At 40.7% G+C, this 25,987-nt stretch overlaps 1 protein-coding gene across 8 annotated transcripts in view; it reads right to left on the bottom strand.

Annotated features, from left to right (window-relative positions):
- Window positions 1-25,987, bottom strand: part of NBEA (neurobeachin) — a 349,991-nt gene that overhangs the window by 114,069 nt on the left and 209,935 nt on the right. The window lies entirely within an intron of this gene.

Genomic DNA, 25,987 nt, shown 5'->3' with positions numbered 1-25,987 from the left:
AAGATGCCACCTATTTTTAGGGACTCCAATTTAAGAAAATAGGGGGGAGATTGTCCCGTGTATGAGACGACCCACAGTTTTTCCACATAATTTTAAAGTAAAAAAACCTAGTCTTATACACGGAAAAATACGCAATTGGGTTCAGGATTGCAGCTTAAATGTGCATGATCGTCTACTAGGCTTTCATCCCTGGAGTAGACTATGGGGTCCTCCAGGTCAATGAAGGGTGAGGCATATCAACAGGACAGGGGTGAGAAAGCCTGCCTTGCTAGTACTCATGCATAAATAAAAGCCCCTTTAGTTTTCAGGCCTGTCAATCCAGATCTAAATTCTTTTCTCACACATACGCACACACACAAAAATGCAGATAGCCTGGGGGAGGCTATCATATATAACCAGGTAATCAATTTTTTAAATAAACATTTCTACAATGAAAGTACTTATAGGCCACTTTCCCCAAACTAATGGCAAAGTCCTGTCACTGTAATAAAAGTAAATAATACATACTACTACAGTATGTGACTACAGGATTAATTTTTAAATATCTTTTTTTCTTCTTTATATGAAAATATTGAAGAGAAAAGTACAGAATGAGTAAGAATGAATTAACTGCAATACATTGATAGCTAAGAAAACCCCTTAGTTTTCACTAGCAAGATTATAGACAATGTTTGCTACAAATATGGTAATGATAGTATTGAAGTATGTATTGTTTATTGTTTTCAGTGTATTGCTACCTTCCCTGTTATGACTCTTAACAGGTACCGCATATCCACTGGAATCACAGATCAGCAGCAGTGTAGAACTATCCGCAGCCATACTGAGCATTTCAATAGGAAAATTATGAAATTAAAATTACATATTGAAATAGTAACGTTGGATGATTTCCCACCTTATGGATTGTCTTCTGAAGCTGTCAAGTAAATACCGTATTTTCTAGGCTCGCTAACTAGCTGGACTAGAAGAAAGAGATAGCTTAGTTGGTAGAGCATAAGACTCTTAATCTCAGGGTCATGGGTTTGAGCCCCATGTTAGGTAAAAGTTCCCTGCATTCCAAGGGGTTGGACTAGATTACCTCTGCGGTACCTTCTAACCTTGTGATTCTAAGAGACACATTTAATCAGGAAATGCACATTGAGACACATTTAATCAGGAAATGCTTCTTCTCAGTGATCCATGCGACGGTCATCTCCAGGCTTGACTACTGTAATTCACTCTACGCAGGGCTGCCCTTGAAGCTGTCCCAGAAACTCCAGTGGGTGCAGAATGCTGCAGCGAGGCTCCTCACGGGGTCTCTGCCATGGGAGCATATTCACCCAGTGCTTTTCATGCTTTTCAAGCTGCACTGGCTCCCGGTGGAGTATAGGGTCAGATCTAAGGTGCTGCTTTTGACCTTTAAAGCCCTTCACGGCCTAGGACCAGCGTACCTATGGGACCGCCTCTCCCAGTATGCTCCATGGAGAGCCTCAAGGTCCATAAATAGCAACACCCTAGTGGTCCCGGGCCCTAAGGAAGTTAGATTGGCTTCAGCCAGAGCCAGGGCCTTTTCAACTCTGGCTCCGGCCTGGTGGAACACTCTGCCTCATGAGACCAGGGCCCTGCAGGATCTGATTTCTTTCCGCAGGGCCTGTAAGACAGAGTTGTTCCGCCTGGCCTTTGGCTTGGAGCCAATTTGATTCCCTCCCTCTCTTTCTTTTTCTTTTCCTTCTCCTGCGATGAGGCTACATTTTAATATTTTAATGTTTCAATATTTTAATGTTGTATTTTAATTTTGTTTTTAAGTTGTAATCATTCAACTTGTTTTTATTATTGCTTGTAAGCCGCTCTGAGCCCGGCCTTGGCTGGGGAGGGCGGGGTATAAATAAAAATTGTTATTATTATTATTATTATTGTTATTATTCTCTTGCAGACGCCATAATGAAGTGCCAATGGCAACCTTTTTGAAATCAACTCTCAAGAAAACATTTTTTAAACAACAACAACAAGAAGTGATGGTGGGAAGGAACTACTTTGGGGAAGATTAATAGACAAAGTTTAAAATTCCATATATCATTTCAGATCATAAGGCAGCCAAATGAATAAACTGATCTTACTTAAACATATTCTCAGCTAGCATCACCTTACAGATCCTCATGACCTCAAAGATTGTTCATTTCTTTCTTTTTTAAATACATGGGTGCTAAACTCGTATCAAACCTTAAAGCATTGATCCAAGTATCAGCATATAAGTCTCGAATTTAGTAAACAGAACATATTTCAAAAATTGTAATTAACTCACAAATAAATTGTATAAAAATGAACAGCTGTGAATAGAAGTTTGCAGCAGAGCCTCAACGAAGCATTTAGCTGGTGTTGTCTACACTCAGCTCTAGTGGAAAAGAGTAAGCTGCCAAAAAAAAAAAAAAAGTGCTGCTGAGAATTTCAAACCATATTGTACAGAAGTCACATCAAATTAATACTGAGGACCATTTAGAGCTTTTATTCTGAAAAGCTTTTTGAAAAGGGATTAAACTATGAAAACTCGCATGATACTAAAGTACCTATTAATGGGTTTAGAAGGGGGGGGGGAGGAACAATGAAAGTGTTATTTTTAGATAAATCGTTACTTTGTATGTAGCAGCACAAAGCATTTGCTAAGGAGATACGGCAACAGTTCTCTGGCAATATCCCACACATCTGAACACTGATTAGCAGGAGTCTTTTTGTTGTCGTTAAGAATAATCTTCTGTGAAAACGGGGTCTTACCCATTCCCCCCTTTCCCCCTCCCGCCATGACAATTTTAGGAGTTTCACTTACACTCTTGAGCAAAACATGAGAAAGCCAAGGCAATGGAACTGCTTAACGTGAGACAAAAATGCAACCCGATGAAAGTATAAAGGTGGCTGTTCTGTCTTCCTCATCCTACCAACACAGTTGGCCCAATTATATGTATAATCTGAACTAGTCTGTATATCCTACATCTCCCCAAGATCTCATACCACTGTTATTTTAAAAGTTTCAATTGTATGATACCCCTAATGTGCAGGAAAATGGTGTGTTATTTATATATATAGAGCCAGAAAACAGCATGAGCAACGAGAAGAAGGAAGCTGGGTAGCTGTCATCTCGTCAAAAATAATGAATTCTCAAGAGACTTCTAACTTTATGTCTTCCCAGTCATTTGTCCAATAACAATAGGCTACCAGGAGAGAAATGAGTAGGCGTAGAGCACACACTACTTCGGCTCTGGCTCGCACCTGTAACCCCCAAACAACTATGTACCAGCTGAAACCTACAAGACAACAGGCCCAAAAGACAACTGGAAATGTTGTTCCTAGCCTGCTGTGCCTCCATTCAGTTAAAGGATGCACCACATGGTGGATGACAGCTTTGTGTCTATCCCGTCTTGCAGCCTTCCCTTCCCCCAGCCCCTTGACAGTCATGCACACAGAAAACAGTCTTATGGCTAATGATGCAAACATGAAGTGCAAAGTCTCCTTAATTTGACCCTTGTTAAACTCCTAATTGGATTGAGGCAGGCTCCGAGTGGAAAGCAACCCTGGATTATTTAAGAATGCTTTTGCCCAAGGAAGCCCAATTTACAAAAGGCGTCCACTTTGGCTGTGGGACACCAAAGAACAAGCAATGAACTGCAGCTGTCACTTAAGTTAAAAATCTAATCGACTGCTTTTTTAAAAAGAAGAAGAAGAAAGGTAACTTTTTGAACAGCTTCTTCTTTGTGGAACCCTTTGGAGTGTGTTTGACCCAAATTTAATAAGCCGTTCTTAAAGCAGAAGAGCAGCTGTACAGCAAACCTTGTGGAATGATACTAGTGTGCTTGGCGTCTTAATTATTTTAAAATGATTACAACCACTGCTTCATTCAAGAGGCAAAAAGCTTAGAGCTCTTTGCCCAACAATGTCTTAACACAAACTGTCTGAACAGGCAGCATTCATTCGTCCTTCATGAACCCCAAAGGTCAGCTGCATTGCTGAAAACAACTCAGCAGTTTAATTGTGTTTCTTCTGAAGGAAGAGAAAGTGAGGGGGGCAAAAACTTGAGGATTCATCCTCTGTGTGAAAACTAGCCCCCTTTTTTTTATTTGCAAGGAAATATACAGCTTAAGTAGAGAGACAAGGAGTGCATGATATGCAGACAGGTGTAAAACATGAAGTAATTATAGAAGCTCAAATTAGTTCCTGGGCCTGAGGCAAAAAAGAGAACAGTGCCTTGACAAAAGGGAATAGCAAATAAGGATAGCAAACAAAAAATGGCTTGAATGTGTAAATTAGCAAGAAAAATGAGACAGAAAAGCAGCTTTACTCTACTATTATTCCCCACATGAGAACAGAGCAGCTGAACATGATCAAGAGGGCTTTGGAAAAGAGAGGCAGGCATCAACACCGAAACGAAGCCAAAGAGTGGCAGCTCCGCACTTTCTAGTCAGTCACTCATTATGTGGTGAAGTGCTCTTGAGAAGTGCCTCTTATACTTGACCTATCATATTACTTCTTCTGTAAACATATAATCCCTGCTTGTTAGGTGGTGTCAACACTTGCATTCATTCCTTGTGGTACTGCTTTTGTGTATAGGCACTTTAGAAGTGCTGCCAAAACCAAAGAATTGACACCATAATAAAACAATTTGAATTTCAACCAGGTAAATACTAGGCTTTCCAAGGGAGGAGGGAGCAGAGTGTAAGCACTACATCCATTTCATCTTATTTGAAATAAAGCCTCGGGACTCTGACTTGAGACTACAGCAAGCCTATTTTTCTCAGTGACTGGTCTCTTGGATGCCACAATGACAGGCTGCTAATTAATATAATTTAATGGACAAGATCTAAGATCAAGAATAGTAAGTCAACTGTTCAATATATCTGTACTGAGCAATTTTATACATTCAATTGGTGGGGGAAAGCATATGTATGTTACGTATAGCTGGTATATCCATGATCAGACAATAAATGTATTTAATTGTTGCTTTATCAGATCCAGTATCTAACCCATCATTTCCTTCAGGCTGATGTGGTAACAATATTGCAAATATGACTACAGTTTTATAAAACACATAATGGCCAGCATCCACAGAACTCCCTGCACGAATGGGAGGCAATTTATCTTTGTGCAAGGGAGTGTGTCCTAATTCTGTGGATTGTTTGTTTCCCCCAGTACAGTCACTTGCACCATATTTCTATGCTGTTCTGGAGTTGTTGTTTTTTTGGAAAGGGAATAAGAAGCTATAGTAGAAAGGAGGACACAAGACATCCCTGTTATACAGGGGGAGTCTTTTAAAAGAGGCCCCGTGGAACATGTGTACTCTGTATCTACAGGGCCTCTCTTAAAGGACTCACCCTGTATGAGCAGCAGCAGCCAGCAAGTTTGGGGTGTTGGCACTAAAGTGTCCTCTGGGCAGTTGCATCACTGCTGCCTACCAGAAGGTGGAGGAAGTGGCTGCAAGGTGACAGGTCAGGTGCAAATGCACCAACAAAAGCCATCTGGTGCTCCCACCTCTGTGTCTGCACTGCACCAAGCTTGTTGCTACCATCCCCCACCTCTTCTACAGTGAGGCAACCTACTGGAAGCTGTGAGTGCCACTGTCCCACCACACTGTCTGCTATGAATGTACAGAATGGTTCTGATGGCTTTCTGGATTTCATCCCAAAATCAGGGAATCATAGAATTGGAATGAACCCCAACGGCTATCAAGTCTAACATTCTGCAATGCAGGAATCTCAACTAAAGCATCTGTGATAGGTGGCCATCCAACCTCTGCTTAAAAACCTACAAAGAGAGTCTACTACCTTCTAAGGGAGTCCATTCCACTAACGAACAGCTCTTACCATCAGAAAGTTTTTTCCGCCTGATGTTTAGTTGGAATCTCCTTTCTTGTAACATTGGTTTGAGTCCTACTCTCCAGAGCTTGCTTCATCTTCCATGTCGCAGCCCTTGAGATATTTTAAGATGGCTATCATATCTCCTCTCAGTCTCCTCTTTTCCAGGACAAACATATCTTGTCTGGCCCAACTTTTTCCAACTTCTCCACAAGAATATTATGGGGGACTTTGTCAAAAGCCTTACTGAAATAAAGATGCACTTTGTCCACAACAGTTCCCTGATCCACCAAACTTGTAACTCTAATAAAAAAAGAAAGAAATGAGATTTGTCTGGCATGACTTGTTTTTGAAAAAACCCATTCTAAGTGCTCACAGACCAATGGTTTAATTATCTGTTCCAGGACCTTTCCTGGAACAGATAATTATCAATGTCAAGCTCACTGGTCTGTAGTTACCTGGGTCTTCTTTTTTCCCCATTTTGAAGATGGGACAACTTGCCTGTTCTCCAATAATTCTTGAACATTACAGAGGCTCTGAGATTACATCTGCTCGCTCCTTTAGTACCCTTGGGTTCATCAGGCTCTGAATATTTGAATTCATTTAAAGTAACTAGGTGTTCCCTTACTACCTCTTTTCCTATCTTGGGCTGCTGCTACCTCCTTACATCATTTATTATGTTCTCACCAGGTTAGGCACTGCTTTCCTTTTGGGTGAAGACAGAGGCAAAAGTAGGTGTTGAGCAGTTCCACCTTCTCTCTGTCACCCAATAGCATTTCTCCGTGTTCCCCACACAAAGGACCTACCACTTGCTTGTTCTTCTTACTTCAGACATTGGTGAAGAAACCTTTTTATATTATTTTTAACCTCTCTTGTAATCCTGAGCTCATTCTGAGCTTTAGCCAGACTGACTTTCCCCCTGCAACTGTTTAGGGTTATTATTAAGATAGGACATGATTGTCCGAATTGGCCCACTCTTAAAGAAGGCAATCACAGTACTTTAATATATTTTTATTTGCTGTTGTTCTTATGTAATTCTGTTTAACATGGGGGGGTATGCTTAAAATATGATAAAAATAAAGATTCCATCAGAGTTAAAATTATTGTATAGTCCTTCTCATGGGACTATAAAATGATCTACTTTTAAGTAGAGAATAACACAAATGTTAAATATCTCTTTAGTTGCACAAAATATTATAAACTATTGTTTAACCTGTAGAATGCAATGGTCAAATATTTAGTGCTTATTGTAATGAATATTCAGTGACTTCATATAATACAGATTTAGGCAATCACATTGCAATACAACCTAGTTCATCTTTTTAAGATTTTCCTGTCCAAGGCACCTGTTTAAGAAAGTAACTTGTCCGCCACATTGCTTGGACAATGTGAACCAAAATTATCTCCGAGTTCAAACGAAGTACAACAAGAATTCTAATTCTGAGTATGATATCAGAAAGCAAAGCTTTATAACAGTGTGAATAAAGGATAATGACATAAAATATTTGGTTCATTTTAATTACTGTTATTCTGTGTACTGATTCACCATCTTATGATATTCAAGCCTCAAGTATGAAATTTTTAAAGCCCAGGAACCCTTTAAAACATAACATTTCAAAAAGTAATTCATGGAAAACTCCACTGATTCCCTGCTTAACATGATAATTTGCTTTCAGTCCCCTCTCAGATGACCTGATTTATTGTGCCATAAGCTTCTGTAGGTAATACACTAACTTTTGCCAGACACCAATGCTACCACACTCAAATTATTTATGCTGCTATAGACTAACACTGTTGCTTGTCTCAAATTATAGTTTATGCGGGATTTCTGGCTCCTGATTCAGAGGTTACAATACCTCACCTCTATTATTTATTTACCTTTCTCATTTAGTTTAATAACATACACAAGAACTTCCCCATAAATTAAGCTTTCACACACACTTATTATTTTATCCTAAATCAGAAGATTCTATGTTGCATAGTAAAGTTGATGTTCCACCCTATCGTCTCTGTTTTCTTTTACGAAATTGCCTGCCCAGCAAATTTGAGTCTCGTAATTAATTACCCGGGTTCTAAAATTTAAGCTGACTTCTTGAGCCTATGGAAATGGAATGGTGCCAGACACCCTTAGGCATGTCCAAAATATTGTGCATCATGTAACAGTCTTGCAGCAACTTTCAAGAATCAGACAAGAGACGAATAAATTACTCAGTGAACAAGCTGTGTTCCAGGCTCCATTAGTTGTAATTACACCCCAAATATGCTCAGCACAATGCACACATGTCAGCTGGAAGTGACACACAATAGAGCAGCCAACTTATAAACTCCTTCACGCACAGAAAGGAGTCCATAAAGCGACTGACTTTATGCATTTGGATTCATGTGATAACACCTCCTCCTGCATAAACCACCAGATCACACAGATGGGGCAAATCCAAACATGAAAATGCTTCTTTTGTTTCGGCATTGATATCTATTCAAGCAACAAACTGCGGAAAGCTGTGGACAAAGCACCACAATCTTTGCTCTTTTTACACCCCAGACAGTGTAACTGTTGCATAAAATAATATATCATAACACACCTGCGGCTTGCAAGAGCTTTAAACAACAACAAAAATAATTGCTGACGTTCTGTTCTAAAACGGGCTACAAAAAGGGAGCAGATTAGAACACATGAAGCTTGTAAAAACAGTAACATTCATACATAAGCTTGCTGCTGATTTGACCTTTCCAGTTTTTAAAAATAAAAATCTCTCCTGCCAACAGATCTTCAGAGTCTACTGCAGTTCCATATAAGTTAAGGATGAAGATCGCAGGTCAGTAAAACATATGCCTGAATAAAATAGTAAGATTCAAACTGAGCTCTGCTCTGTGGATGAGGCCACATTACAAGTGTTTCCACAGAGTTACTCTGGTCAAACTATGGAACTGCAATGTTTTAATCACAAGGCTGACATGTTCTGTTCTAAGCAGCTATTGCTGTTTTCTCCCTTATTGGCTAGGAATTCCTATATTCCTATATTCCTCCAGGGTGAACCTGGCAAACTAAACAAAATGGGAGGATACATCTTATAATTTAGTTTCCTCTTTGCTACATGATGCAGCCTAGTCATTAAACCACTCACTTCATAGTGTATTCCTAGCTATGCTCTGGCAACTAATAACATTACTATTGTTTATTTATAAAATGTATATACTGTTTAATATTTAAAAATCTCTTTTTTATTTAAAAATCTCTTTTTTATCTAAAAATCTCTTTTTAAAAGCAGTTTATGTACAATATAATTGGAGGGGTCACTATAAATTCCAATAAATACAACTAATAAAAGCTAAATAAGAGCAGAATAAAACCATATCAAAGAAAGCGCTGAGAATTTCACAAAAAAATGGAAATAATCATAATAATTTTGTAGCAAATTTCAAGATACTTCCATTCTCTAATTCACTGGTATATTTTGTGGCATTAATATACCTTTGGCCTATGACTACACTCTTGTTTCTCTCACTGCACACATCCAACACATGGGTTTCCCAGATCACATTATTACGGCTTTTTGTTTCCTCACCATTTACATACTGAGCCTAATTCCACCAAGTCTGGACATGGTTCAGAGCTCTTAAAACCATGCACATATCACAATTCTATTATGGCTTCCATTCAAGGATTATTTGGTCCACCAGTTTGCCACCCCTAAGCAAGATCAACCAAGGCCCAAACACAGTAATTCCTGTGAAGTAGGAGGAATTTATTATTCCCTCTTTCTCGGTTTTACAGTGATCTATCACCAATAGTGAAGGTGTAGCCAACTGCAAGGTTTTGCAAAGTGTGGGGAAAGCCTGCAAGACAAGCTCTTGCAATTCCATCCTTCTGGCATTGGCCATAGCTGATAGAAAGACCTCTCTGTCTGTTGCTCCCTGGCTATGATCGCTCTAGGGCCAAGTGCACTCCTAGAATGCTCAGCCTGGCAGAACCACTTCTAGGCAGACCATCAGTCTGCAAAGTATTTACTGGAAGGATGTCAAAATCTTTGGAGGCTCCACTGTGGTTTGAGGCAATGATGGGCTTCCTAGGAAAAGGCAGGAGGAGGGTGGTAAACCAGGTAAAACATATAAGACACTTTCTCTACAAAAAACATAGGTAAAGGTAAAGGGACCCCTGACCATTAGGTCTAATCGTGACCGACTCTGGGGTTGCGGTGCTCATCCCGCTTTACTGGCCGAGGGAGCCAGCGTACAGCTTCTGGGTAATGTGGCCAGCATGACTAAGCCGCTTCTGGCGAACCAGAGCAGCGCACGGAAACGCCGTTTACCTTCCCGCCAGAGCGGTACCTATTTATCTACTTGCACTTTGACGTGCTTTTGAACTGCTAGGTTGGCAGGAGCAGGGACCGAGCAATGGGAGCTCACCCCGTCGTGGGGATTCGAACCACTGACCTTCTGATCGACAAGTCCCATACCCTTCCATTATTACTTGAAAAGCACTTTGACTCTCCAGCTATGCTCCAGCCTCACATAACTTAGTTTCAATAAGAATCATTTTCCTTTAACTCTTTTTATGCAAACACTTATGTGGTGATTTATAATAGCAGCTGAAGCTATGACAAATTGTTGCTATGTGGGATGCTCCTGTTCAGGGTGTCAGTCATCTCAACATGCCCCTTTCCCGTATACTTCATCCCACGTTCCTTGCCTAGGAGAGCATTTTACCACCTTTGCCTGATTTACCAACTGTGGCCATTCCTAGACAGAGACGGCTTAGCAACAACGATTCATACACTGGTAATCTCAAGATTGGATTATTGCAATGAGATCAGTGTGGAGCTGCCCTCAGGTTTGCTTGAACACTGCAGTTAGCACAAAATGTCGCAGCTAAGTGGGACACCACATCACATGCACATATTACCAATGCTTAAAGAATTGTACTGGCTGCTAAGCCAAGTTTAGGTAACAAAGTTTGAGATAAGGGTATCTGAAATAATGGCTCTCTCTGTATAGAACTACCTATCCTCTACAGCACGGGTGTCAAACACAAGGCCCGCGGGCCGAATCCGGCCCGCCAGACCTCATCATATGGCCCGTGGCATCAAGGGCGAGGAAGCGAGCTTCTCGTCCTTTTTACCGGTCCCGACCCAGATTTTAGGGTCCGCACTCCGGCGGAGGCTCTCTGCCTTTCTAAAAAGTGACCCACGCGAACAGCCTTCCCTGCCTGCTTGCAGACAGGGCTCCAGCCGACGCGCCCCGTCGGCGCTGCCTACCAGCTGGTCTCACAACTTTCACCTGCGTCGCCGGCCGGGCAAAGAGGCTTTCTGCCCCTCGGAGCCTCCCAGGCGCAGCTGCTCGAGGGGGCGGGTCGCGCGCGAGGCAACTTTTGGAGTCCCAGAGCCGTGGAGGCTGGCAGTGAGGGCAGGGAGCGAGAGCCACGCTTGGGACGCCGCTCACTCACTCGCTCGGGCCCCCAAAAAGAGGCCACTGCGGCGCTGCAGCTGGTGAGGAGATGGCCGGGGGCGCAGGCGGCGGGGGTTTGCCACACCGCAAAGCAGGGGCGCCTCCCACCTTGAAGAGGACCACGCCGTCATCTGGGCGGCTGGAGCAAAGTGGGAGCCTGCCAGCAACTTGGCTGCGGAAGCCTGGCTACGAAACACCACCCCCCTCCCCACGCCAACACATCGGCTTTCTCCAGGCCGGAGAACTTGGCGGATAGCCTCCTCCCCGGGAGCAACTGCAGCAGCTCGGGGCCCCAGCAGGATATCCTGGCCACCCGTGCCCGCAGTGCGGCTGGGGCTCCCTTGCAAGGAAGAAACTGCTGCTGTCCAAACTGCAGCTCCGTATCCTCCGGCTTCTGAGTGCGGCGGCAGGGCGGGGGGAGGCAACATTTGCTTCTGCTCTGCTCTGTTGGGACAGGCTCCTGTCTCCTCCCCGTTGGAGCTCCAGTCTGCCTGGAAGCCCATCTCGTCATCTTTTTAAAAAATCATTATTATTTCTTCTTCTATTCTTATTTAAAATCGTACTGGAATAGGTATATTAAATAGTGTATAGGTTCAAGACAACACACACCAGTGCCTAAGGAAAAATAACTTTGATAAAGTCCTACAGATACAACCGGCCCTTTGAGGGTGACCAAACTGCTGATGCGGCCCCCGATGAATTTGAGTTTGACACCCCTGCTCTACAGTTATCAGAAGAAGTCTTCTGGGTCATGCCATGTCCTGTGGAAATTCAGATTATGACTACTCAGAGAGAGGCTGCCTTTGTAACAGCATCCATCTCAGGGAATGATTTCCACCTGGATTTCAAACAGGTACAACAGTATAGATACTTCACTGGCTAGTAAAATATGCCTGTGCACTCTGGTATTGAGGACCTTTGATACATTTTTATTGTTCCTTAGATATGTCAGATGTAACATTTTATACTCTAATGGTGTTTAGTGTGTTTAGTGGATTGACTTAAGTTATTTTATTGTACACTGCCTTGGTAACTTGTGAAGAAAAGATAGCATATACACAGTTGTCATGCTTGTAACAAACAAATTGCCTTTCGGCCTCCTGTTCAACTATCAGTCAGCACATTCTGTGGACCATTTTTCAGTTTTTATTAGGTGCCCCCACCTTGCCCTAAAGATCTTTCAAACTTCTTGATAAAACCCTGGCATTTTCCTGACTACTGTGCAGGGATGCCCTTTTGAATCCGTGAAGATCCATAGTCAAGAGAATGAATTCACTCTAAGATTATGGGATCTTGTCGCAAAATATGCCCATTATATAAAAATTCACTTCAAAATATGCAAAACAAGTTTCACAAACTTTTCTCATTTGAAAGCTTCTATGATGAACACTGACGAAATGATTACACCAGAAAATATAATCTCAACCTTTTTACACATACAAGTCCCCTGAGTAAAATGCAGAGATATAACACTAGGGAAAAAAATCAAAAACTTTGTTAAATTGAGGCATAGAACTTGGAATAAAATTAATCTGGATGAGACTACCGGAAGCTCCCAGACAGAATCACAGTATGAACACCCAAGAAAACAAAAATATAATTTTAAAGACATTGCACTAGTTATATCTGTGAATACAAGTGGTGACGGTGGGACTGGGGGTATGAAACTGCCTGTTACAGGTGGAAGCATAAATACAGCCTTCCAGGTTTCTTCCAGATAGTACAGATAGTTTCTATCCAAGGTCAGTTTAAGAATTCATGCTGGCAAAGTGCCTTTACTGCTTATAGGTACTATCATGTTGATTTCCTGTTCTTGTAGCACAACAGGTACAAGAACTATTTGTGAATTTATTACTGTATTAGCTCAAAAAGGGGGGAAAGCAATGGTTATTGAAAATAACCCGGCTAATAATTTCCTTCTGACACTTGAGTTTAAAAGGTTAAATTACTATCTGAGGAAAGGTAATCTGGCTGCCTCTCACAGCAGCCTGCAAACTCGGCAATCTGCATAGAGAGGAGTATTTGTCATCATTAGCTGAACTGTGACAGCTGGTACCCAGGGTGTCCCAGATTCAAGAAGTGGCAAAGGCACTCTCTTCTTTTAACTTGCCATTAGGTGTAGCATGTTTCATAAGCAACAAGATATTTTGCAATACAGCATGAGACAACAGCACTGAATACATCTGCATTTTATACGGCATAAAAACACCCTGATGCTGCATAAATAGTATTATTTGCCTTAAGGCTACTAGCTCCAAGCCGAACAACCAATACTTTTCCCAGGAAAAAGAAAATGGCTTGTATGAAGAACACTTTGGTCATGATTTTTCTTTAAACTATTAAATTCCGGTTTCTAAATGCAGTTTGAACCCAATAATGATCACATGTTAGAGGACATGTAATAAGCTGTGAAGCAAGAAACTCAAATTTATTTTCATGATCCTACTAAATGATAATGCAGCAACTGAAAGCTTTTAAAGAAAAGCTACAGATAACATCACATCAGTGGTGTTATTAGAAACTTAAAATGTGTTCTTAATGTGTACTTTGCAAACAATGAACTGACTTGCAGTCTTCTATTCAAACTTGGAAATAAACTTCAAAACAGATCAAATTTACCGTACATTTTTTTCCAAATGGGTTTAAATGTGTTGGGGGGGGGGGGAGAATGTCCAAGAGATTCAAAAAAAGGCTTTCCCTAGGAAAATCTGGAGTCAGTTGACTAAAAATCTTTCAAATACTTTTTCTTTTTTAAAAGAGGCATAAAAATAAAGGTTTGTGGGGCTTGAATTTTGTGTGTGTGTGTGTGTGTGTGTGTGTGTGTGTGTGTGTGTGTCAAACCCTTGACAAGATTTTATTATGCACAGGCTTCTACAGTTTCTTCCCCTAGGTTAATAAACATAATTCATACTACACTTTGCATTATTATGTAAACTACTTTTCACAAATAAACTAATTTTTCTGTTAATGTAAAATCTATGCAAATACATGCAGTCATTTATCAGGAAAGCTGACAAGCATTCCATATTGGAAAAGGAAAATGAAACTGCCTAAAGAATAGAGGCAATTAATTATTTCTGTATTTTCTCTCCCTCTGACTTAAGGCACAAAAGTTAGCCATCCAGTTAAAACAGCAAATGAAATAAAGAGTTTCTTTTTTATTATTTAAACACATATGGCTTTTGCCTGCAATACTGATCACAGCAAGGTCTGCAGATGCCCATGGCTAAATTGTACACTGGCAGATGGACACAGGGGAAAACTGTGCTAATGCGGCATGGTGAGCAAAACAAATGAAGAACTGAATTTGGTGGTGGGAGGGAGTCTTTCCCCCCATTGAGATATGCCATTTGCTTATAAAGTGCAAATTAGGTCAATAATAAATTTTGTACAATAAATATTCTACTGCTTATTCCATCAGGAGAAATTTTAGAAATCTTGTGTAACAAAAATTCAAAAGGCAGAGACAGAGATACCAGCGGCAGTGGAGATGGAAGTGTGTTGGCAAAGTAAATTTCCTACACAGTTTTATTCTGACTGCTAAATGCTAATAGCACAAATAATGAACATGTTTAATGAGTACAATGAGGCAACTGTGTCCTACGCATGTGCTGTTATTTTACCTTGGTAAGAGGCAATCTCTCAAGGTGCAGATGAAAATTGCAAACATTAAGGCACAACCTAGCAAATGTGATATTACTTACATATACTTCCTACTGCCAATGAGAAGTCTTTATTTATTAACTGTTTCGTTTTACAGGGTTATTAAAAAAACATGTAGGGTCTAAGTTAGCCTTTGATATACTTGAGAAATGATTTACAGGAGGGAGAGAGAGAATGTGAGTATGGCAGAATATTTACTGGAAATTGTTCAGTATTATTTTTCTAGCAATAACTTTTCTGCTAATAGGCCTGTAAACATGCACAAAGTTGACTTGAAATTACTCTTTCAATTATAACCGAACGTCTAAAATAAATCACATATCCAGTTTACTGTTTTGTACTGTGCTGAATTTTTAAATGAATTTCTAGAGCACATTACACAAGCAAAATTGCTTCAAAATAATTTAGTGACACCATGCAATATTCTTAAAATACCAGAGTATTTCTACCCTAACTTTATAAACTACATCTGGAAAAGAAATATACAACCATTCCAAGCAACGGCAAAAAGCATTACTCAGAACATAATGATTCTGTTAAAAAAATGTTTGCCATTGGTTGAAACGGGTATACGTTTCTTTATAGAGGTGACCATGAATAAGCTGTTTCCAGAGTTAAATTGGAAGCACTATCATACATTTTACAGGGAAGAACAAACAAAGCGGATGAAAAATGGTTAAGAAATGAGCAAAGATATCCATTCGGAAGAAGGACTTTTTAATGGAATCTATCACTTGATTGTATCACATTGTCTGAATCAGATTTCACTTTTATAGCTACAGAGTTTGTAACACTGTTCAAACACATTCATGTTACTCATAAAAATGTAAATGGCTTGTTTTATATTTCAAACATCAAACCCTTTTGAAAATCGCATTCCTCTCTTCAATGTACTGAATGCAACCATGAGCCCCATGCACACAGGGCTTTCTAACTGGGGATGTGGAAAAGCGCCCTCTGAAAATTTGATGGTTTTATCAGAACACGTATGGCTTCCCTTGAGATTCATCTGATGTTCTGCCATAGAAATAACTCCTAAACTCACTTCAAATTTTGCTTTAGGACTCCTTTTCTTTTCAGTGGAAGGAATATTATCTACACTCTACACAAGCTTTTCGTCTTGCATGTGCTGAGAATTTCTCTCTTGTTGAAAACAAGCGATTGCTACTAGGCAGACTGGAAATGCATTCTGGAGGAGTGTATCGATATAATACTTAAAATGAAGTTTGATTCCTGAATTTGAAACATATTTATCTTTTTTCTTGTTTTAATATGCAGTATGAATTTACTTCCAGATGAGATACAACATCAAAGATTCCTGTCTTTGTAGATCTGATTCTCCTTTTTCTGCTCCCTCTTTGTATGTAAACAATAATACAACTCTCCAAACGTTACAGCATACATGGACAATAAAACAATTTCCCAAACAATATAGGATGAAATCTCCATTTTGTACTTTTTCAAACACCAATGGGAGATTATGCATGGATGGCAGGTTATTGTCTCATTTCCCCCCCTTCCTTTCAGAGAAATATCATTGCTCTAAATCCTGTTTAAATTTTGTTACATGTTCCTGTGCCTCTCAATACAACTGAGAAGGTTGTAACTCTAAAGAATGTGGTCCAAAACTGAGTGATTCCATGCAAAGAGGAGAGGAGTTGTGTGCTGGAGAAAGACACTCCCTGTCATCAAGGCTATTTGGGCCCCAAATGATAGCATTAACTCAGGAAGCACCTTCAGACTATAAACTTACTCTTTTCAGGAGGAGTGCAGTTCCATTCAAGACAGGTCACCTACTCAATTAGTGGACTTTAGAACTACCCACAATCCATGCCCAAATCTTGTCAGGATTCTTTCTTAGCCCTTATCCAGCCCATTACATCCTCAACCACCAGTCCAGCACGTGAACAGTCTCTCCTGATTCAGATGGAACGGAGACACAGAGTGGTGTCATCCACACACTGATGATAAAGGTAAAGGTACCCCTGCCCGTACGGGCCAGTCTTGACAGACTCTAGGGTTGTGCGCCCATCTCACTCTATAGGCCGGGGGCCAGCGCTGTCCGGAGACACTTCCGGGTCACGTGGCCAGTGTGACAAAGCCGCATCTGGCGAGCCAGTGCAGCACACGGAACGCTGTTTACCTTCCCGCTGGTAAGCGGTCCCTATTTATCTACTTGCACCCGAGGGTGCTTTCGAACTGCTAGGTTGGCAGGCGCTGGGACCGAACGACGGGAGCGCACCCCACCGCGGGGATTCGAACCGCCGACCTTTTGATCGGCAAGTCCTAGGTGCTGAGGCTTTAACCCACAGCGCCACCCGCATCCCAAGCTGATGATAACACTGATGATAACACACTACAAATTCCCAGATAACCTTCATCAGGGACTGAATGGAATCTTGTGGGGCCCACAACATAACTGTCAAAGAGCCAAGCAGAAATCACCCAATGCTACTTTGTGGTATTGATCCTGCATTTAGGAACAAAACCACTGTAACAGAGTGGCCTCAAATGTCAATCCCTAGCACTGATACAGAAGACTGCCACAGCCAATGGCATCAAAATCTGCTGTGAGAGCAATAAAAGTAATCTATGCGGGTGACCAAGGCTCTGTCAATGCCAAAACAAGGCCTGAAACCATACGGAAATAAGCCTCAAAACAATTTCCTCCAGGGACACCTGAAGTGGACTGGAAACGACCTATCCAAAAATGAGGGCCTTTCTGACCAGGTGGTAGTTGTCTAATACTTCAAAGTCCAATGATGTCCTCTTAAAAATACACACACACATGTACAAATATTCCTCAAGCACATCCCCTTCACTTGCATTTTTATATAAAACCTTTAGAAGGTAAAATTTTAGCATTTTTCTTGGATGAAGAAGATTCCTCATCCTCTCTGATGATTTCAAGTGGTTTCTTCAGCATCTCAGCTTTATACTTTTAAAACTAGAGGGTAAAAACGCACTATATCAATCAGGGGGGCTTTGGCAAAAGCCTATTTGACAACCCAAGAAGATCACGTCTACTGGGTGTTTTCTGTGTAAATGAGCAGCTACTCTTACCCCTAAAAGAAAGAAAAAAGAATCCCTTTTAAGGTTATGTGCCTGTACCAAATTGTTTATTTCTGGGACAAGGAGGGTCTCTCACATATGTCTCTCTTTGCCCTGATAAAGTCCTGTGCTATTAGTTTCCATGGCACAGCATAAAGAAACTGCATGTCTTTCTTACCAACAGATGATGCATGGAGATGCATGTGAAGATGGACCTCACCCCTGTGTCTATAGAGAAGAACAGTGGGGGAGAACTGCATTAAGTAGAAAAGCTGGGAAAACCTTTCGCTGCTGGTGGTGTGTGTGCGTGGTTGTGTGTACATGTACTCCAGCCTGCTGTTTGACAGGCATCCTGAGACAACATACAGATAAAATGAGTGCTTCCTTTAAAAAGTACCCACTAACCCCCTCCCTCCAAAATCAATCCTAATTAAGGCTAGTACAGTGATGAGGTACAGACTGCACAAGCTGTTTTCCAGTACATCTCTCAAGAAAAGCAGCTGGTGTAGAAGAACTTAAAACGTTAGTGAGACAAACCTCCCTTTGTAACAAGCCACATTGACCGTTCCTCAACAAGGTTGGTTATATGTACCATTCTAGCTTTCATAATGCATTCTGTGCTTGCCTGGAAAAGGGGTTAGGCAGATAAGTCTGTACTTTTCTTGGTTTTAAAATAAAATAAAATAAAAATATTATCTTGACCACTTTCAAGTCTTTTAAAGAGAAGCCAGATTTGCATACACATGTAAGTTCAGGTATTTCGCATCTGAGTTTTTTCAAGAATGTTTGGGTAAATGTTATTCAGCTTTTAATTTTGTTAGTTAGCTTTAAGTGCAATCCTTGACAACCTCTATTTGACATGGTTCTTCTGATGTACTACTAGAATAAAAGATGCAGCAAGGGGTTTCCCTTTTACATCTTCCGTAGTAAATTTTTAAGATTTATCTACACTTAAATATTTGGAGAGAAAGGAAAAGGCACAAAGAAGAACTATAAGGAAGATCATGAAATAAGCTGTATGTGATTGAAAATGAAAAGTGAAAGCGGGCGGTGAGGCCTATGAAAATGTATCCCACAATAAACCTGTTAGTCTTCAAGGTGCCTGGGGACACTCTGTTGTTTTGCTGCAATAGGGCAACACAGCTACTGCTGGAAGTTACAGACCACAGAGACACTGAGTTTTACCAGCACAAAGCAAGCAGCAGAAAGCAGCAAAGAAAGAACTGCAAATGGAGACAGGATGCACGGCTGTCCACCAGTTATATAGCAATGACATTTAGGAATGGATACCATATTTTATAGACCGTTGAAGAGCACGGCTCAAAAAGGAAGAAGCAGCAAATCCTAGGTGCTAGCTTCAGCTTTTTGCAAGCCAACAGCAGTTATTTACCTTCTACCCTAAGCCAATATTTCAGATTTTTATTTTATGATGCCCAGGTAAGCAGTTGCCTCCAGTCCTCTTGACACACTGAAGTACAATGCGGACAGTTGCTTCATCCAGTCAGTAAAAGAGGAAAGGCAGGAAAATGGCATTCCATCAGGCCTGACCCTACCACTAGGCAGAAATGTGTGGCTGCCATGGAGGGGGTTGGGGACAGATGTAGCAAGGTGTTGGCTGACAGAGCTTTGCCTGTCCGGCAACCCCTAAGCAGATTTTCCTCAAATTTCATGTTGTTTTGATTTTATTAGTTGTTGGTCTTAATACTACGTTGCTTTTATGTTCACCGCCCGATAGACTTTTGAATAAAGGTGTGGTTCAGACATTTTCTGAACTGCCCTTGGATGCAGTGGAGGAGACTGGCAGATGGACAATGTTGAGGTTAAGATTCAGTTGCCAGTGCAGCTGCAAATTGTGGAACAGAGGTTGGGGGAGCACCATCTTGTGCTTTGTCTCAGGCAGCTCAGTGACTTGGGCGACCCTGAATTCCACATTTTTAATCACAGCTTTGTAATTCCACAGCTTGATCTGCTTTAAAGTGTAGTTTGGGGAAAAACTTGCATGAGTGTTGACTTTTTGGATAATCTGTCATGGCTTCATCCGGAATTTGAATATTTAAACAATGTGTTCCAGAGGAGATGCATTTCATATCACTCATCAAAATAATTTCTCCAGCAGTCATTAATGGGGACATTTAGAGACATTCCTCGCACTGGCAAAGGAAGCATTACTGAAAGCACTGCTGCCCTGTATATTTTAAAACAGTCATTAAGGTTGCTATTGTATACTCACTTATCTGGGAGTATGTCTCACTGAACTCGTGGGGATTACTTCTGAGTAAATGCATGTAAAATTATACAGTGGTACCTTAGGTTAAGTACTTAATTCGTTCCGGAGGTCCGTACTTAACCTGAAACTGTTCTTAACCTGAAGCACCACTTTAGCTAATGGGGCCTCCCGCTGCCGCAGCGCTGCTGGAGCACGATTTCTGTTCTCATCCTGAAGCAAAGTTCTTAACCTGAAGCACTATTTCTGGGTTAGCGGAGTCTGTAACCTGAAGCGTATGTAAACCGAAGCGTATGTAACCCAAGGTACCACTGTATCACAGTTAGAAAGTTATAACCATTGAAGCTCAGCGAGACTCATTTCCAAGTAAAGATGTACAAGATCATTTATTTTGGAGAATCATAGGACAGTGGAAATTCTGCTTTAAGTGATCCCTCCTCCCACAAAGAGTAGATAGTCCAATACTGAGACTTTGCATATTAAAGAGAGAGAGTGCGCACTTTAGTATGGGGCTGCAGTTTATATTGTTGCTGTTGGCATCCATCTGTCTCGAGAGTCAACGGAGTGCACCTCCAGGAGTGAAGTCAAACCGCTGTGTTAGCAGCACCAAAGTGACCTCCCCGGGAAGCAAACCTGGGCAGTGTGCGCGGAGGTCCTGGGCTGCCCAGACAACAAAACACCCCTCTAGGCCTTGCTGATGTGGTCCAAAGGAAAGCAGAGCACTACCTTTTGCACTAGCTTAGCTGCAGGAGTTGCTGGAAGGAAGCATGCAAAGCACCATCTAACTGTCTTAGGTAAAGTACCCCACTCTAGATTTGTGTAGGCTTTACTCCTTAGCCCTTTCTTCTCCTGAATATATCCCCCAAAGCAGTACAGGTTTAGAACTAGAGTTTTCCTTCTCTTGGACGGGCTATCTTCCACGGTGGAGAAGCCCTATCTGGGCCTCACGTCCCTCAACAGAATGTGCATAAACTGTCTTATTGACCGTTGAACCCACTATTGGTCTCATCTGTTCAATCTGCTGGAGCCCTTCTTCACATTCAGGGAAAGTCCCTAACTCACCGAGGGTTTGAGACCCCTCGGCTACCCTCACCTAGTTTAACCAGCCAGTTGGAAGTCACTCCTGGGGTGTGGCTGCTGTCACATGCTGAGAGCTTCTAGGAGCCATAGGTGAGAGCTGAGTGCAGCATGGGGACCAAAGATGGACAAACTATGCTAGAAGGATCACCAGGGGTACTACCCCTCCCCTAACACCCCACAAACCCCAGTTAAGACTGGTGCTTAAGAGAGCCAGTGTGGTTAAGAGCGGTAGTCTCGTAATCTGGGGAACCGGGTTTGCGTCTCCGCTCCTCCACATGCAGCTGCTGGGTGACCTTGGGCCAGTCACACTTCTTTGGAGTCTCTCAGCCCCACTCACCTCACAGAGTGTTTGTTGTGGGGGAGGAAGGGAAAGGAGAATGTTAGCTGCTTTGAGACTCCTTAAAGGGAGTGAAAGGCGGGATATCAAATCCAAACTCTTCTTCCTCTTCTGCTTGCTATTTATTTTAACTGGACTTTTTTGTTCAGATCTGCCATTGTCGGTTTCTATATTGTGTTGCTTTAATATTATTCTAAGCTACTTCAAATGGACTATAACTCAAAAGGTGTGACACAAATGATTTTAAAAATACATTTGTTAGTCTACCGTTAGGCTTCAAATCTGAAAAAAATGATTTGCAAGTAGTTTCCAAATTTCAACTAAAGAATTATTAGATCGTGGTATATAGAAGCCACTAAAATAAAGCTGCTGTGTTACTATTGTTATTGGCCTTTTTTGGCATAAGAGTGTGTTACTATTCATTCCTGCTAACTCTATGGTGCCAGCATGCAGTATGGTCCATACACAGCTGTGTTGCCATGACATTTCCCTTTTCTAATGCCAGTTCAACCAAAACCTCTCCACCTACAAACGTATCAAATACCATAATGTCCATAAGTCATACAATGGCCTGTGCTGTTGCAACTACTGAGAAAAGATGCAACAATGCCCAATTTGAAAAAAACTAGTGTCACAGGCTAACAATGGCTGAGCATATATGGTTGATACATCTCCATCAGTTGCAGCGGTAACAAGGATTTTCTACCAGCCTCTGGACCTTGGCTTAATTGAATCCAGATATTTCTTTGGTTTCTCAGGATAAGTGGCTTCTTGTTAGTGGCTATAAGGAGTAGGAGTATACTACGGAGGTGACTAGTGGTGGTGAAGTTTTGAATTTGCCTTGAACTATCCACTAAATTCATGACACTTCTAAAAATCAGGTGTGCAGCAATTTGTTGCCTTGCAGATTCTCAGTACCTAGGAATTTCACAGCTTAAATCAATGTATTTTTTAAAGTTCAAAATCACAGCATAAAAGTTTGAAAACACTGTGTTGCAAAATCTGGTTCTAACTGCAGACTTTTAATTGATCAAAAAATCCAGAAACACAGATGCTGTGTGATTCTAGGCACTACCTTCCAGAAACACTGGTTTCAGCCCAGTGTAATGCATGCCTAACAGTGGCCTATTAAAACTCACGCTCAGCTTCATACCTACAATGATTCATTTACAACTTCTGCCTCTGAATACTTGTGGCAGATTCCATGTGACTAAAAGAAAAGCTATGTATTTTTCTCACACTGGTTTCTACCTAGTATCATGCATAATAGTGGCCTTAGATGTGAAAAATAGATCTCAAAACAGCCCTTACTTGGGAGGCGAATTAAACTAAAACCAGTGGGATGCTTACGAGTAAATGTGCTTAAAGTGAGGTAAAAATCCATTTAAGCACGAGTACTTCACAATAACTAAGGCAGCTTGTGTGAATCATGCTAACCATCCGAATAACATCCGATAGTATATGAATGTGTTTTAATCTTTTGTGCATTTTTACTTATGTCTGCTTCTAGAAATTCAGTTCCCTCTTACAAACGATGCCTTTCTGGTCATCCTGTTCACTCTGTTAAACAGTACATTTTAGAAATCTTGTTTATAGGAAAGATTACTTTAAGCTTTCAAAGCTGTTTATCCAACACATGCTGCTTCATTTTCAAGGTCAGTATTGAATATTTTAGTCACTTAATCACATACAACATGAAACAGTAATGAAAGTTCTGTTGGATGACCCACTGCAGATGCAGTAGATTAAAGGGAGCTAATCCCCTCTGAGTCCATGGACCATTCTGGGTTCAGGAAAAAAAGAGCATTCCCAAAGTAGGATTCTTAAAACGTCACTGTTGGACTGCTTTAACTGAAATCTGGCATGCTGAGAATGTCTGCTTTTGATGCAGTTGATAAATAAATAAACCAAACACGGCAGTGCATTATCCTGCCTGCAATTTACTTGCCAGCACTATACAACCTGTTGTTGCAAAGAGGAAAGTGTGTTTGTCTTAAACATTCTTCTAACAACACTGAATGGTTTATTTATAACAGAGATCTTAGTGGTTGTTCTCAAGTGTCCAGAAGAACAGAATGTAGTATAAATACCATTTTGGAAATTTACGGAGATACTTTGGCTTATTTTTGGCACAGCGCCATAACTGATCTGTGAGAAACATTATTTGGATATTACCCACTATGCCTGAGCTCTGTGAGTGACATAAGACTCTGTGTGATACACAGTACTCACATGTGATTTTTGCTTGTACTGTTTTAATTCTTGCTTCCCAAGAATCATAGCACTAAATTATATATTTGGGGAAAGCAGTTAGGATAGTGCTTTGGCAGAGGAGGGGGAATGAAAAAAACTGCATTTCAAAGAGACAGGAGAAGAGGCTTGAGCAGCCCATGGCAGCTATCAAAACACAGATTATAAAATTCCCTCCTCAGACATGCTGTGATGGATTATCTGGGACATGGGAAACAGGAAAACAGACAACAACCATCCCTAAACATCATTACAATACTGGGTTTGGGGTCCAATGAGTGGGGGCACTTCTCAGTCAGAATGCAAAGAAGGCAGGCAGAGAATTGGAAAACTGTATCAACTTAACCGCAAACAGAGTCACTGTGGAAATAACCCTGTTCACCTTTTTTTCAAAAGCCGAATGACACTGCTGAAATATTTGTAATAGCTTTGCAATGTTTTGGAGAAAGGAAGTGATGGGAGGAGGGGAAAGAGTAGAGGACATAATTCTTTCTAGACCAGCCGTGGAACACTCCCATCAGCCTCAGCCAACATGGCCAATGGAATGATGGGAGCTGTAGTTCAGCAAAATCTGGAACAGAGGATATATGTGTAAAAAAGTTCTGGGACTGTAACTGTGTCAAGTACAAATGGTATGGCCACAGTCTTAATTTTTGCATGAGTCATACCCTGTGAAATTTCTCTCTAAGCAACTGTAAATAAATAAACTTATGCACAAGTCCTTTGTAATATAACAATGCATTCTATCTGCAGATAAAGCATTTAAAAATTATAAACATGAAAAAAGCATTATGGACATTACTCTGATTACCCTTTTAATAGTATGTCCCCCCCCCCCCCTTATTCACTCTTAGTTTGAAAGAGTCATAACAAAAGAAATACAAAAACTCAAAGTCACCATAAATTAAACTGGAAGAAAATACACCTTTATTTTTTCCCCAATGACAATAAAAGTGAATCTGCTACAAAGATGTATGCTTCATTTCTCTAGTGCAAAAAAGAAATTTATTTTGGCTTGCAGGATGATGTGTAATGAAATGGGTGGGGGTGGAGAACTGTTAGAATATCAGATACATTAAATGAGCCTTCAAACCCACTCCAACAACAGGGATAAATAATTCAATAAAACCCACTTCATATTCTGTTTCCCTAGCGCAATACACAGATATTAAAAAACAAGACTTTAAACTTATGAACAGTGGTGTGAAGAATCACAACTACACAAAGAGAATTCAATGTGGCATAAAGAAGAGAAGAGCTTGTGCATTCAAAGCAACCAACATGTTTTCTCTAGCTGGATAGCTAATATTCGTAAAATTACAAATGAAGTTGCTTAATAAATTATGTTTGCTGAACACAAAATCAGTCTAGGCACACTTCTTTTCCAACTGAGATAGGCTTTTTGAATAATACTGCAACAATATTGCACAAAATATTTTATGTGAAAGTATGGGAGCGGGAATTCTCAGCAGAGTCTGTAAAAGTGAGCAAGACTGTGCAACAGGAACAACAACAGCAGAATTTGAAGAAAGTCACTCCTCAGACTTTCCTACACCTTTAATTCCTTACACAATTAGCAATCCTAATTTCCACTGGGTTATTTTCATCTTGCTCTGCTGATAGAAGTCCTTATCGCTAAGACCAAACTTGATTCAGTTGATAGGTGGATGTAATGAAAACAGAAAACTGACTATTTAAAATATAGGAGCATACGTAAAGTGTGCTAAGCACCTTCAAACAAGCGTCTTAATTTATATTTGTTCATCTAATGTGAGACTTCTGTATGACTATGAAGTCTAAAAGTCTTTGTTAACATTCAGTCCAATTCATCGCAAAGAGAAGCACAGGGATTCATTCAGTTTAGTTGCATTTGGATTCAGTGCAATTAAAATTGGCATAAATCCTGGCAGGACTAAAATTTTAAAATTAAGTTCACATTGAATTTTGTATCTAGGCTAGTTTTAAACACCCTTACTACAAGTGGATGTGAAAAACCTCCAAACACCTTTAAAAAATTTTTTAAAAATGCCTTACAAAATGTTTGAAAATTGGAATTAATTTTAATCTAGTATGCTAAATTCTATTACATCATTGTTATGTTACACAGCTTTTCTCAGTGCCTAC

Source organism: Podarcis tiliguerta (assembly GCF_965153285.1).
Source record: "Podarcis tiliguerta genome assembly, chromosome: 4".
Taxonomy (NCBI): Eukaryota; Metazoa; Chordata; class Lepidosauria; order Squamata; family Lacertidae; genus Podarcis; species Podarcis tiliguerta.
This window is presented reverse-complemented; position numbering and strand designations above follow the sequence as displayed.